The sequence below is a fragment of the Mytilus galloprovincialis genome, chromosome 6 (assembly GCF_965363235.1).
Source record: "Mytilus galloprovincialis chromosome 6, xbMytGall1.hap1.1, whole genome shotgun sequence".
Classification (NCBI taxonomy): domain Eukaryota; kingdom Metazoa; phylum Mollusca; class Bivalvia; order Mytilida; family Mytilidae; genus Mytilus; species Mytilus galloprovincialis.
Genome location: NC_134843.1, coordinates 101,801,289 through 101,816,506, shown reverse-complemented (window position 1 = coordinate 101,816,506; position 15,218 = coordinate 101,801,289). Strand labels below are relative to the sequence as shown.

General features: G+C 33.2%; 1 protein-coding gene across 1 annotated transcript in view; it reads right to left on the bottom strand.

Annotated features, from left to right (window-relative positions):
- Window positions 1–14,893, bottom strand: part of LOC143081100 (uncharacterized) — a 30,807-nt gene extending 15,914 nt beyond the window's left edge. Inside the window, exon 1 of the mRNA XM_076257336.1 lies at window positions 14,793–14,893. The gene's annotated coding sequence lies outside the window, so the exon portion shown is untranslated. The remainder of the gene's footprint in view (window positions 1–14,792) is intronic.
- Window positions 14,894–15,218: the final 325 nt, after the last annotated feature.

The following is a 15,218-nucleotide window of genomic DNA, read 5'->3' as shown; positions in this document are numbered from 1 at the left end:
TTTCTGTTTGTGTTACATTATAACGTTGTGTTTCCGTTGTGTCATTTGTTTTCTCTTATTTTTGAGTGTGAATTCACATTACTATAAGACGTGTCACGGTACTTATCTATCCCAAATTCAGGTATTTAGGACAACATCCCTAAAGCGCCTCGAAATGAGGAGCTCAAAAGTCACGTGTAAAGAAAAAATCTCTGTGTAGTGATATTGGATATGTTTCTATTTTTGACAAATGACTGAACTTAACCATTTGCGGTGATTAGGAAAGTAGAGGAACATAGAATAAATGTGTAAAAACTATGGAGCTATTAAATGTGTTCAAAGTATTAATTTTTCAAAGAACTTAATGGTTAAAAAGGGGATATTATACCACAAGGAGCCGCATCATAAAAGAATGTTCGAGGTATGCTAATTTACGGAAAAAGTTATCTCACTTCGTACCCCGAAATTTAACCACATATGTGAAAATGTCACAGCTTTGAAACGAGCTATCATACATATCCACGTTTACGATATGGACTGAGCTACAGGAAAAAACGTTACCATTACCGCCTATGTAAAAACAATTAAAGATTTTGACCCATTTGATTTTGATGTTGTATTTGTTATTTTCATAGGATTTTGTCTAATGCTTAGTCCGTTTCTGTGTGTGTTACATTTTAATGTTGTGTCGTTGTTCTCCTCTTATATTTAATGCGTTTCCCTCAGTTTTAGTTTGTTACCTCGATTTAGTTTTTTGTCCATGGATTTATGAGTTTTGAACAGCGGTATACTACTGTTGCCTTATTTATCTATCATATCATTTATTTTGCTTCCTGTATTGATGCCTTCATATTCTCAACTCCGCGTTATTGAAGCTGTCTGTACTCATGGTAGATGTTGTATAGATAAATTTATAGTCAAATTTCCATGTGCGGTGAAACATGTGGCATGCAATTTATTGGGACCTTATATAAAGAGTTATTTTGGTCTCATAAAACATCTCAAATTTTAAGGATTTGCTGAATTTACTTAAATCGATTCAATCATTCTACATGGAAATTTGGTTTCGCCGAAGAATAGCTTAATTTTGAAGTTTTACGAATACCTGAACACACTTTCAAAATAACCAATTTATATAAAACTTTATGTAGATATGAAAAGATACCAGAATTAAATTTAAAGATGTGAGTTAAGTCTACAAAAAAGCATCAGTGACGCTCGAATGAAAAAAGTTAAAAGGCAAAATAAATTTCAAAGTTAATGAATCTATTCCTTGGGTAGACAATCCTTAGCTTTTTGAAAAGGTCAAAGTTTATAATAGGAAAGTGAATCAAAAAAGAAATAACAGAGAAACAGCTAGAGGTCAGAATACCGTTATTAATGATGACCGTGATTGAAAGTCACATGTCAAGTTCTTTCTGTCGTATACTGAATTTAGATAAGAAAAACAAAAATGCGTTTTCACGAGTGAAATTAATATTATTGCATGTACGTGACCACGGGCGGGCCACCTATATTAGCGCATGAAATAGTAAATAGAAAGTATACGCACTGATACTCCGGAAAATAACACGCATTTGCGTCATCACATTTATTAATCTTATAGTTGAATTCGAATGTCAAACTACCTACATCAAATGTTTTGACTCCAAGTTCATCGACATTTTATCCGGAATTTTTGAGAACGCAAACCATTAGTGTGAATTTGAAATGTGATCTATTATGTGACTGAATCAAGACGTGTATGATAGTTGGTCAACACAGTGCATACAATTTTCAAAACCGTACCATAGATGCTATAAGGTTAAACCATTAAAACAAACTAAAGGCAACAGTAGTATACCGCTGTTCGAAAATAGAATTGAAATTTTATAATAAACATATGTCCCTGTTAGTATTTTTTTTCAAAATCGTATATAACATCAGCATGATGATCAATGAACACAAACTTTATGTATTTACGGATGGACATTTTCTTTTATCGAATGAATTTATCTTAAATTCTATCATTTCACTATGTGAATATATTACTATATAAAATATAAGCAAAGACTTATAAATCCATACTTAAACAGTATAAAATAAATAACATTATGATAGTAATTAAATTTTGTTATGATTATTGTAAATTGTGATTACGGTTTTTTGTGAGCTGTAAGGAGTTTTAAAAATAATGCTTTGTGAATTGAAAACACACAAGTATTTTTATTCACTGCCGTTTAACATTTAAATATTCAATTAGTTTGTCCTACTTTCCCTTTAATGGATATATTATACTGAATACAAAAAAAAAAATATCAATTACTTATAAAACCTTACTTAAACCTGCGACTATTATACTAACATAATATGATAGTCCAAGCTTAAACAGTATGACATAATTTACGTAGAAATATAATGATTATTGTTTATAAACATAATTTTGTAGGTTGCAAGGATGTATTCAGATTTAATTACTACACAGCTACTTTTGCATAGGTACTATGTCTGTACCAAAAATCTGTAGTACTGGAAATCTACTTCTAATATTCAGTACTATTTTGTTACTCTAAAATTATTTTAACATTTAGGTACCTGTATTTTACAGTACTTGATTTGTACTTGAAAATTTAAGTACTACATATTTTTGGTTGCAACGTTACATTTTCAGCATTTTGATAGTAAGTCTATTTCAAATCTCTTAAAATTATGATTTTCAATATTGTGATCGCTTTTGATATTATTTCTGTACCAAAATTTTAAGTACAAATCAAGTACTCTTAAATACAGGTACGTGAATAGTACAATAATTTTAAAGTAAAGAAATAGTACTTAATATCAAAAGTAAATTTTCAGTACTACAGATTTTAAGTACAAAAATAGTGCCTATGCAAAATTGGCTGTGTATGTTTCATTTAAAAAATGAATATTTAAAAATACCAAAGCAGAGTATCTTGTCATATAAAGTACTTATTTCTTGATTGCAACTCTAAATATTCTGACTTTAATTATTGTCATTATTGTTGTTTTCTACAGACAAATACAGTATATATTTTGTGTATCATGTATATATTTCTTTGATTCCGATTAAATCAATCAAATTAAATACGTTTGATAGTAATATAATTTTACGTTTTCCGATCTGATATAAATATTAAAACCAGAATGTTCTCTCCTAAGTCTATGATGAAAATACACAATATATCAAGTGGTTAAGTCTTCAAATATATTTAGTTTGCATGTTATCGAAACAACGCTTAATACCTCGTTATAATTGACCTAGATACACAAAATGTACACTGGTCGTTTTAAAACAAAATTAATAAAATGCGTGCGTCGTCATTACACTTGTTTAGAAATCAAAGTGTATAAATAAACGTTCAGATTATTAAAAACACATATGTTTTGTGAAAAAGCAAATGGATTCTTATATTTAAACGATTTGTTGACTGTAACTAAATTAGTTTTACTTTTAAATTTACTTTAATTGTTACAGTGTGTTGAATGTGATAGCCTAGCCATAGAGCCCCAGGCACTGTATCATACTTGTATAAATGATAGAAAAATTCGAGCCGTTCCTAGAATTTTATTCTGACTTCCGGCCGAGAGATTTCGAGTGGCCCATAGACACATCCAAAACTCGCCAATGTTGAGTATCTAGTTGTCTTGTCTTGTTACGTCTGTTATGTAGTCTTAGCAGCAAAAATTTATTTTAATCCTTGGCAGAGAGAGACGAAGTCCTGACCACACCTATGTATAAAGAATGTGCAAACGGATTTAATTTTCTTTCATTTACAGGTCATTGATGTCGGATCAAGCATGCTTTTTTCGTACACATATTTACAGGAACACACGACAGATTTGATTTTAATGCATGTTTAGAAATTTAATTCTAGGATTTTACTACTATTTACGAACTTTGGAGGGATTTCTACGTCATTGATTTTAAGTTCTCAATCCAGATTGGAACGTCAGGCAGACTGCACGTGATTTATATTGCTACCGTAAAATATATTTTCTCGATTTATTTTACAGGTTAACTTTGTCCAATCGCTAACCACTGGTCGACTCATTCATTGCATGCACGCAAAATTAATGCTGGTGCTATAGTACTTTAACAAAAAGTTGATCGATTAATTTTCAGAAATATATTTACATGATTTGGAGCAGATTTTATTTTGCAGCATTAGATTTGTATTTCAGAAAGAAATGTATTCATAAAAAGAGAAGGATATGCATAATAAAATAGAAATAGGATTCCTAAAAAAAAGGGGAGGGGGGTCTAGATGGGTAGTTGTGGGCATTAGATGATTTACAAAGATAAATTGCATGTACGCATCATGAGAGCTGTAAAGTTTGAAGCTATATTTAGTCAATTTGTTCATTTTTTCATTTCAGTGGCATGAAAACTCGAGCTCCCAAAAGCATACGCGTATCATTTCGACATATTTTCTCGACTGAGATAATGACGTGACTAACATGTTGCTCACATTTTTTTAAATTTTACCCCGAACTTTTTTCTGAGTAAAAGCAGTTTGAAGTGAATGGAAAAGCAACTGACGCCGAAACATTTTTAAATGGACACAGATTACCAGCATTATTGGATACAGTTTCTACTATATCAACTATAGTGGAATTATTTTATCAAGAATATATTTCAGAACCAACACCTATGAAGAAATTGACTCTATTTTTGAAAATTGAGACAGCTGGAGGAACGCAATTACCATACGCCGGATTTATAGAAGTGGATACTAAAACACCAGGGAATAGCAACATCAATAGTAAGCATGTATTGCTTGTAGTACCAGATAGCCGTTATAGTCAACATGTACCAGCATTAATAGGAACCAATATTTTAGATCACCTTATATTGGAACTTCAAGAACAACATGGAGCCAGATATTTACAGAATGCAGCATTGACAACTCCATGGTACTTGACGTTTCGCTGCATATCAATGAGAGAAAGAGAATTGTCAAATAATAACAACCGATTAGCCATTGTAAGATGTCAACATAAAATTACTATACAACCAAATACCATGAAGGAAGTTACAGGATATTTGGATAGGGAAATTCCGTACTGTACAACACCATCTATCTTACAGTCAAGCGAGTTATCTACGGAATGCAAAGACATCGACATTGAACCATCATTACACCAGTATGATTACAAACAGAATAGAACGATAACCGTTAGAATGTCGAATACAACTACAAGGACTTTCACCATACCTCCGAAGTCAATTATATGCAAGATTCAACCAGTAACCATTGAGGAACAACCGAAACAAGAAAAAGATTATGGTAAAAGTTTATTAGAGCAAGTCGATATCACCGAAAGTTACCTTAACCCTACACAGTTACAGGTAGGTAGGCGGTTGATTGTCGGATATTCTGACATATTCAGCAAAGGAGATCACGGTGTAGGTTACACCGTAACGTGAAACACCGTATTGATTTATACGAAGAGAGACCATTCAAGCAGGCATATCGGAGAATACCAGCATCCATGTATGACGAAGTTAGGTCACATTTACATCAACTAATGGACGTAAGGATTATAAGACCTTCCCGATTACCTTTTTCGTCAAATGTCGTGCTCGTTAAGAAGAAATCAGGAGCCTTAAGAATGTGTGTGGATTACAGAAAATTGAACAATCAGACAAAACGGGACAGGTATGCGCTCCCACGCATCGAAGAATTATTGGATTCCTGCCAGGGAAGCAAGTTTTTCTCAGTTGGGACAATATCCCTAATGCGCCTTGAAATGAGGAACTCAAAAGTCACGTGTAAACAAAACATCTCTGTGTAGTGATATTTGACACATTTCTACGGTAAACAAATGACTGAGCTGAACCACTTGTGTTAATTTACAAAGTAAGGGAACACAGAATAAATGTGTAAAAACTATGGAGCTATTAAATGTGTTCAAAGTATTAAATTTTCAAAGAACTTATTGTGTTAAAAATGGGATTTTTTACCATGAGGAGCCGCATCGCAAAAAGATACTCGGGGTTTGCTAATTTACGGAAAAATGAATCACACTTCGTACCCCGAAAATTTAACCACATATGTAAAAATGTCTCAGCTTCGAAACAAGCAATCATACATATACAAGTTTACGATATGGGCTGAGCAACAGAAGAAAACGTTACCATTACCGCCTATGGAGAAACAATTACGCATATTGCCCCAGTTGTCGACATGAAGTCCGGATACCACCAAGTCGAAATCCTGGCAGAACACAAGGAACGGACTGTTTTTTCCGTAGGACCTTTAGGTTTTTTATGAGTTTAACCGGATGCCATTTGGATTGAGTCCAAGCAAGTGTGATTTTTTTTAAAAGGAAGGTAAAGTATATTGGTCATGTAGTACCGGAGGATGGAGTAGAGATTGATCAAGACAAGACAGACAAAGTAGTCAACTGGCCTAAACCAAGAACACCAGAGGATGTACGTAGATGTTTAGGTTTCGTAGGATACTACAGGAGATTCATAAAGGATGTTAGTAAGATCAGTAGGCCATTGACAAATCTTATTCCTACACCACATAAGAAGAACAAAAGAAAAGTCAAGAGTAAGAAGGACTGGATATGGAATGAGGATCAGGATAAGGCGTATCAGACTAAGGACCATCTTGTTTCCGCACCTGTACTTTGTTTTGCTGATAGTTTGCTTCCGTACGAGATTCACACTGATGCGTCTGGGGAAGCACTTGGAGCAGTTCTATACCAGGAGCAGGGAGGCCTGAAGCGTGCTATGCCAGTCGTAGTTTGAACAAGGCAGAGAGGAACTATCGGCCACATAAGAGGGAATTCCTTGCACTCAAGTGGGCCATCTGCGACAAGTTCAAGGACTATCTTTACGGCCAACAGTTCACAGTCCTCGCTGACAACAATCCAGTAACCTATGTTTTGAACACCGCAAAGTTGGATGCAACAGGACATCGTTGGTTGGCAGCACTAGCAGCATTCAACTTTGACATACAGTATAGACCAGGACGAAACAATGCAGATGCAGAAGCTCTTAGCCGTCTACCTTTTAACAATGAAGCGGTTCAAGCCATCTGTAATTCCATGGTTTCGAGGTCCCATATTGAAAACCTGACGCTCAACCCAGAAACAGAATTGAATGACTACGACCCAAGAGGAACAGATACCGGCAACCTTATTGTGGGAAAAGGTCCAACATTTAGATCCTGACATACACCGTATCATTGAATACATCAGAGAAAACAAGAAACCATCACACAAAGAGGTTGGACCAAACCCTTTACTCAAGCATTATAACCACCTGAAGTTAATAGATGGAGTACTACATAGAGCAACATCTATAGATGAAGCAGACAGACATCAATTAGTATTGCCTATAGCACATGTACCAACTGTAGTTCAACCTATCCACAACGATAGAACACTATTGGAAATGTTAGGATCCTTGAAACCACACAAGAAAGCTGCTTGGAAAGATTATGTCGCTCCACTTGTTCACTCTTATAACTGTAAGCGTCATGACAGCACTGGACAGACACCTTATCTGCTTATGTTTGGTAGAAATCCAAGATTGCTAATTGACGTGAAATTTGGCTTAAGAGAGAATAAGAAGGAACCAAGCTCGAAATACATCAAGGAGTTGCGACACAGGATTACTCAGGCACAGGAACTATCCACTGCAGCAGCGGATACTGCAAGGATCAATCAAAAGAAGGCTTACAACACGAAAGTAAGAGTGGTACAATTAAACCAGGAGACAGAGTGCCGATGAATATAGTCGCCTTCAAAGAAGGAAAACACAAATTGGCTGACAGATGGGAGCAATGACCCCTATCATGTCATAAGTCAACCCAACATTGACATACCAGTATTTTCAGTGAAAAAGGAAAATGACGAAGGAAGAATTAGAACTCTTCACAGAAACTTACTTATTCCTATAGGATTTATCAGTGACACACCAACACCTCCTCCTAGGTTAATCCGAAAAAGACCAACACCTGCAAAGAGGAGACAAAAACAGAAAGAACCGACCACCAAGAATGACTACTCTGAGGATACAACATTTGAAGAGGAATCAAACTGGGGATATGTCATAAGAGAGGAACAAGGAGACATTGATTAAACCATCATTGAAAATTTACCCCAAGTTTAAGCTGATGAGTTACAGAATACAGAGACAGTAGGGGACGCCCAATCTCCAGGAGACACAATTAGTGTTGATGAGGACCTGATTTCTGAAGATGAACGAAGCGCTTCGCAAGATGAGATTGTTCAAGAAGATACACTTGAACAGGATACTTCTATAACAGATACAGATGAAGAAGATGAACCGGTTCCTATACATCGTTCAGCCACTGGTGAATTAGATATGGCAAAGTCTGCAATCTGTCTGTTTGGGAAAAGAAGATCCAGTGTCTGAAATCTATATCAGACCAGACAACTTTACTCCAAAGATTTACAGACAGAGGCAGGTCGAACCATTCTGGACATTTTGAAGTCATCTGCCAATGCTTCTACGTAGCAGGAAATGCCGAGACGTCATTTTCCGGCTGGGGGAGAATGTGGTAGAGTGGAATTTAGTATATTTTTGTAAATGTAAATTTGTATATATTGATTAGATATATTGGAATAAAATTATTTTCATACTATTGATGTTATTAGTTACACATTGAATAGTATTTAATTTGTTTAATTTGTTAATTTTGTCTGAATACTGTTAAACTGACCAGTGTACCCGTTTGTCTATGTTACCTTGATTTTTATATTTAGAATCTTAATTAAGGCTATATTTCTTATGGATAGTGATTTTTGTTATATTTGTTATTCTCATAGGATTTTGTCTAATGCTTAGTCCGTTTCTGTGTGTGTTACATTTTAATGTTGTGTCGTTGTTCTCCTCTTATATTTAATGCGTTTCCCTCAGTTTTTGTTTGTTACCCCGATTTAGTTTTTTGTCCATGGATTTATGAGTTTTGAACAGCGGTATACTACTGTTGCATTTATTTGGTCACATGTTCTTTTTGGAGGCAAATTTCTATTGTTCTGGACACTCTCATTTCAACTGTCATACTGAGCAGATTTATTTCACAATTCTGGAGTTTGCAAATTGGCTTGATATATTAATTGTTATAAATATTGCTGAATCTTTGGGAATCCATATTACTACTTTACAGGTCAGTTGTATATACTTTTATCACATTATTTTAATAGTCCTAGAGTTTTGAACAGAGTATGCAAGATTTGGTTAGATTGATTCGATTGAATGGAGAAATGAATCTGTAGTATGAATATGACCTTTATGAATGATAAATACAATTAATTAACCATAATATGCTTTAAATCATTAAAGATTGATAAATGATTAAAATATTAAATAATCCTAAATAATAGATTATAATAGAGCAGTGGAGTGAAATGATATTAAATAAAAAGAAAGAGTTTTCTTGTGTATAAATAAGAAGTAATTAAATAGTTAACTATTCATTTTAAACCTTTGTTATTTTTAAGTATCTAAGGGAATAGATTTTCTTATTTCTGGTATGTGTTCATATTATGAAGTCATATTTTAGACATGGAACACATTAGTTATAAATTCATATTTATTTTCAGGTTATTATTTGATGTAGCCATACACATATGAAGTAAGTCTTGTGACCTTCAAATTAACACTTGAGGTACGCAAAGAGTTGTATTATGTTGTTTTATAATTTGGTTAGTTATTTGCTTAGTTTGCTTACTTTGCGTTGCTGAGTTGCTGCATGTAGATATTTTAATGCTTTACCGTTTTGGTTAGTTTATTACTATTTATGGAATTATATTATTTACATGGTAACAGAATATTTATTGCAAATAGGTTTTTGAGATGCATAAACTATTACATGTAAGACACAAGTTTAAGTTGAGTCTTTGAGACAGAAATATAGATGTAAAAGAAATATTATTTTACTTAGAATGTTATATAGTGCAATATGCTTGTTCATAAACATGTCAGAGTTATCTATCTTTGCACCAGTATATATAGTATTTTATAATTATGTTTTGTAGGGTCTTTATATGAGACAACTGTTTCCTAAGACCTTTAATAAAGAATCCATATATATTTACAACCGAGTTTATGATGATGACCATTTCCACCCGGTTTCATATCCACTTTACAAAGTCTTTGGCATTTATTATAGCCTTTTATGGCGTGTATATTCAGATTCAGTGTTTATATTATACTTGGATATTTGGTACAAGTATTGGTTTAATGTCTACATTGATGAGTTATTTGTACCAGAAGAAATGTCAGTCACTGTAGCTTCCCTTACCTGCCGTCTTCTGTAAATCGCTCCTCTATCAGGAGAACCTGGAATTCTTTCAGTAGTTATTTAAATCTATGTTAAACTCTAATACACTATTTTAGATAAGTCTGTTTTCCTTCCATCTCAATGCCACAATTAATTTTGGTTAATAATAAAAAAAACAACAAACAAACAAAAAACAACAAAGAATGTGTCCATATTACACGGATGCCCCACTCGCACTATAATTTTCTATGAAATTGGGGTCAAAACTCTTATTTAAAATTGGCATTTCTATTTCAAAAAACAACGGCAGACATTATCTGTTAACAAAACTCTGTTCGTTACCGATTAATAAGTTAAATAAAATTTTGGAGGATTGCAACACAATTTCATATAGTAGTCCTAAGTATGAAATTGTTCAAATTATTATGGCATATTGTTATTCTAAATTATTTTCCAAGATCATAAAAAACATTTTATTAAAATTAAGTATGTCAATAAAGACTTTGATTTTGTAAATATTGCCGGTATATTTAACGACCATTCTGTTAAAGAACAAATTCCTGGATATTTTGACAATACTGAGCTACCTCTTATTTGTTATATTTACAAGAAATCTACCCGGAAATTTATGTTTAATTATAGTCAATTATGTAAAGATGTTAATATCAGTGAAAATACACCTACTTCATGTAATTGCAGTAATTCCGAATATATTTATGGAGCCATTTCCCATGTTATAACAGGAGATCTTAACATCGTTCAAGACCGAGAGTTAAAATCATTCCTCAGTAAAGGACCTAAATATCGTCCCCCGTCAATTATTAATTGGAATGAGTGTCGTAATATCATCCACGACTCACTCCATACTTACTGTATGAAATGGATAAAACGGGAAAAAGCTGACAAAAAATCTTTGGACTCTTTTTTTAATTCAGTAATGAAGATAGTTGATATACGTATTCAACATTTTAAAGAACATTTTACTATTAACAATAACCACAATAAACCTATTTCTCGTATCAAACATAAACTAAAAGAACTAGCCAAGGAATTTGTTTTTGTCCCTGCCGATAAAGCTGCTAATAATATTATTATTGTTTGACGTAAATTTTACATTGAGGTTCTGAAGGAAATCACCAATTCACCAACATTCCAATTGACTCCATTTTCAGAAAACGAAATATGTAACAAACATAAACGTTTAGCCACCGCTTTACAAGCAGGGCCAAATACAATGAAAGTCCCAACTATGTATTGGCTTCCGAAGCTACACAAAACCCCTTACAAATATAGATTTATTTCGTCTTCAAGCCATTGTTCAACTACTAAATTGTCTATTCTTCTTACCAGCACACTTGGTACAATTAAAAACCTGATAATAAATTGTTCAAATAAGGCCTTCGAAAATAGTGGAATAAATTACTTTTGGAGTGTCAAGAACTCGTTGGAAGTACTTGATAAATTGCATGCTTATATTGGTGATTTTGAATCTGTTCAAAGTTTTGATTTTTCTACCCTGTATACCACATTGCCTCACATTCTCATTAAGAAAAAATTCACACACCTAAATAAATGGGCATTCAAAAAATCAGAATGTGAATATATATGTTCAAACTCTTTTAGGTCATTTTTTAGTAGCAATAAACAAAAAAAACTATGTTAATTGGACATGCTTTGATACTATATATGCCCTTGAATTTTTACTAGATAACATTTTTGTTCGCTTTGGGGATTCCGTATATCGTCAGATTATCGGAATTCCAATGGGGACTAACTGTGCACCACTTATTGCGGACCTGTTTTTGTATTGTTATGAGTTACAATTTATGACAAAAATAAGCAAAGACCCATCGAAACAACATCTGATAAACAAATTTAATAATACTTTTAGATATTTGGATGATATTTTGGCTCTCAATAATGACGACTTCAGTATGTATATTAATGAAATTTATCCTGTTGAACTAACTTTAAATAAAGCTAATACTAACAATGACCACTGCCCTTTTCTCGATCTTGATATCTATATCACTAATGGAAAGCTGAATACTAAAATTTATGATAAAAGGGATGATTTTTCATTTCCTATCGTTAATTATCCGTTTTCAGATGGTGACGTTCCCTTGTCACCATCTTACGGTGTTTATATATCTCAACTTGTACGATTCGCTCGTGTATGTAACAATGTTTTAGATTTTAACGAGAGAAATTTATGTATTACTGAAAAATTATTACACCAGGGTTTTCGATATCACAAACTAGTCAAAACATTTACCAAATTTTATCATCGGTATAAAGACATCATTCGTAAATATAGCTCAACATGCAGACTTCTAATACGTTCAGGTATTTTACATCCAATTTTTTTGGAAATATTCTTTATAAAGCACAAAGGTGTCAGTATTCACCTCAGAAACTTACAAAACCTTTGAATAGACTTATTAAGAAGGGATATAATTACGATACTGTTGTCAAGTCATTAAAGATTGCATATTTTGGCGTTAATATTGAGTCACTGATAAGGTCTTTGCATCGGAACTAACTACATTTATTCTAAAAACAGTTGTTGGCATGACACGGGTTATGTTCTTCTCATATATGTTATGATGGTATGATACTAAACCCCTAACAGGAAGTATTGTGCCTGATGTTCATATGATGAAATCATAATCTTTCAGTCAGTTTAATTGAAGTCTGGAGCTGGCATGTCAGTTAACTGCTAGTAGTCTGTTGTTATTTATGTATTATTGTCATTTTGTTTATTTTCTTTGGTTACATCTTCTGACATCAGACTCGGATTTCTCTTGAACTGAATTTTAAATTGCGTATTGTTATGCGTTTACTTTTCTATATTGGTTAGAGGTATAGGGGGGAGGGGGGAGATTTCACAAGCATGTTTAACCCCGCCGCATTTTTGCACCTGTCCCAAGTCAGGAGCCTCTGGCCTTTGTTAGTCTTGTATTATTTTAATTTTAGTTTCTTGTGTACAATTTGAAATTAGTATGGCGTTCATTATCACTGGACTAGTATATATTTGTTTAGGCGCCAGCTGAAGGACGCCTCCGGGTGCGGGAATTTCTCGCTACATTGAAGACCTGTTGGTGACCCTCTGCTGTTGTTTTTTATTTGGTCGGGTTGTTGTCTCTTTGACACATTCCCCATTTCCATTCTCAATTTTATTAAACTTAGAAAGATCATATTATAGAGAACATGTGTATTAAGTTTAAGGTGGTATGGGTGTCTTCCTCCATCTTGGATTGTAAAAAACAGAGAACCAAAGGTCCATATTTACTATCAAGTTAGCAAAATGGGATGCAGGAATGCAGATATTTAATGTGATTTTCATTTAAAAGAACCAATTTATACGAATATAACTTAAAAATATTCATATTATTGCAAATGTTGATTAGTTTTGGTTGTTTTTAATTTTTTTTAAATTGGCATTTCAAGGGGAGGTTACTCTACAACAGTGCATTTTCTAAAGGATTCTACATGAAATTTTCCTATTTTTTATTTTAGCCGGGAAAAACGTACGGTGACCCTATCTTTTCTTTTGATATTCTTAAAGCATTGTCTGAAAGCTATCTTTTCCTTAAGTATTTTACAATTTTATCATTTTGTTAAGTTTTTAATCACAAAATGGTGTTTTTTCCTGTATAATCCATACAAAATGTGTTATTTTGTCACATCCTGTAGCTTGAGAAAATGCACGGTGACCTATCATTTTTATTATATTTTTCAACATATATCAATAGATACTACGTTTTGGCAAAGTATGAACAATTTCCATCATTTTTATTTTAGACTCCCATACCACCTTAAGACTCAATAATTTAAGGTTGATTGGACTTCAACTTCATCAAAAACTATTTTGACCAAAACCTTTTACCTGAATCGGGACGGACAGACAAACAGACACACAGACCAAAAAACATAATGCCCCTCTAATATCGTACGTTGGGAATAAACACAATTTAGTTTATAATGAGATAATTGTAGCAAAAAAATCAGGACGTTTTCAAACCAAAAATAATCTGCATTTTGTAGGACAGAAATTGATTTTGAATTTCATACTGTTCTTAGAAATTCATTTTCAATTATTACTAAGCCAGCACATTCTCTTCCCCAGTTTTGCGCGTAGTTATTAAAAAGGCGATAATTCTTATCTATCCTTTTAGTCTTAATCCAGATTTTTATCTTACTATGTTTACAAAATATCGTCGGACGGGTTACCAAAACGCTTACTCAGAGGTTTTCACACACACATATTTATATTTATTTCGAAATTAAATAATAAACTTATTATACTTACTGTGTGCTAGCCTTCTTCGGCATATTCATTTTAAAAACACACAAGGCACTCGGCATAATCCAATATATATATAATGATATATTTGAAACTTAATCTTTGTTGTGTCAGATAGTACAGTTAAATAAAAAATAATGTTTCCCTTGACACCGTTCAGTTTGTTTTTGATCACATTGAACTTTGTTGACTTTTCATCAAAATTGATCGTGAAAGACAAGACAATGCATTATTATACTTACTGTGTGTTAGCCTTCTTCGGCATATTAATTTGAAAAACACACAAGGCACTCGGTTAGCTTGCAAACAGTACACCGTCCGTTTTTCAGTCACTGTTTGAAGGTGAATCAATTAACCAATGAAATGTGCAGATACTCTGCACGTCAATAAACACAATTTTCTGAAAGTCTCGAACGTAACCTGACCTAGTTAAAAGAAACCTGTGTCAAATGGATTAGTGATATCATATCTTACAAGGCATTTATGGATTTTGTGTAGTTTGAGGATTTTTATTTATCTAACATGTCAAATGTGTCCTTGTTCTTTTTATCTATACATTTTGTACAATATCAGTAGTGTTTAAACACCCGTTTACGAAACGAATCATGGTTTATCCTTGCCCGTTCGTCCGTCGTCAAAACTACGGACTATAACTCAAAAAACGCTTT